Source organism: Penaeus monodon, chromosome 15 (assembly GCF_015228065.2).
Source record: "Penaeus monodon isolate SGIC_2016 chromosome 15, NSTDA_Pmon_1, whole genome shotgun sequence".
NCBI classification, from domain to species: Eukaryota; Metazoa; Arthropoda; class Malacostraca; order Decapoda; family Penaeidae; genus Penaeus; species Penaeus monodon.
In genome coordinates, this window is record NC_051400.1 from 21,045,860 (window position 1) to 21,046,179 (window position 320).

Sequence of the window (320 nt, forward strand, 5' to 3'; positions counted from 1 at the left end):
CAGACCTAATAAATGCTTTGATAATCAGTCAAAGGTTATAAAAAAGCATCCTCCTTACCTGGTGGCTTCCCCCACATGTAATGGCCTTTTGTTATTCTGCTTGTGGCATACACAGTCTGTTACTGCATCATACAAAACAAAAAATAACCTTACTGAAGTGTGTTAAGTTATTCAGATCTTAAGAAATTTGTGGCTATTTTTGGTCTGTAGTATCTAGAATGTAGGAAATATTATGAATAAAGTTTATTTTTGTGGCATATAAAAGGGTTTCTCATTTACTCCTTAGAGATATTTAGATGATGTCTAGATAAAATATGTAA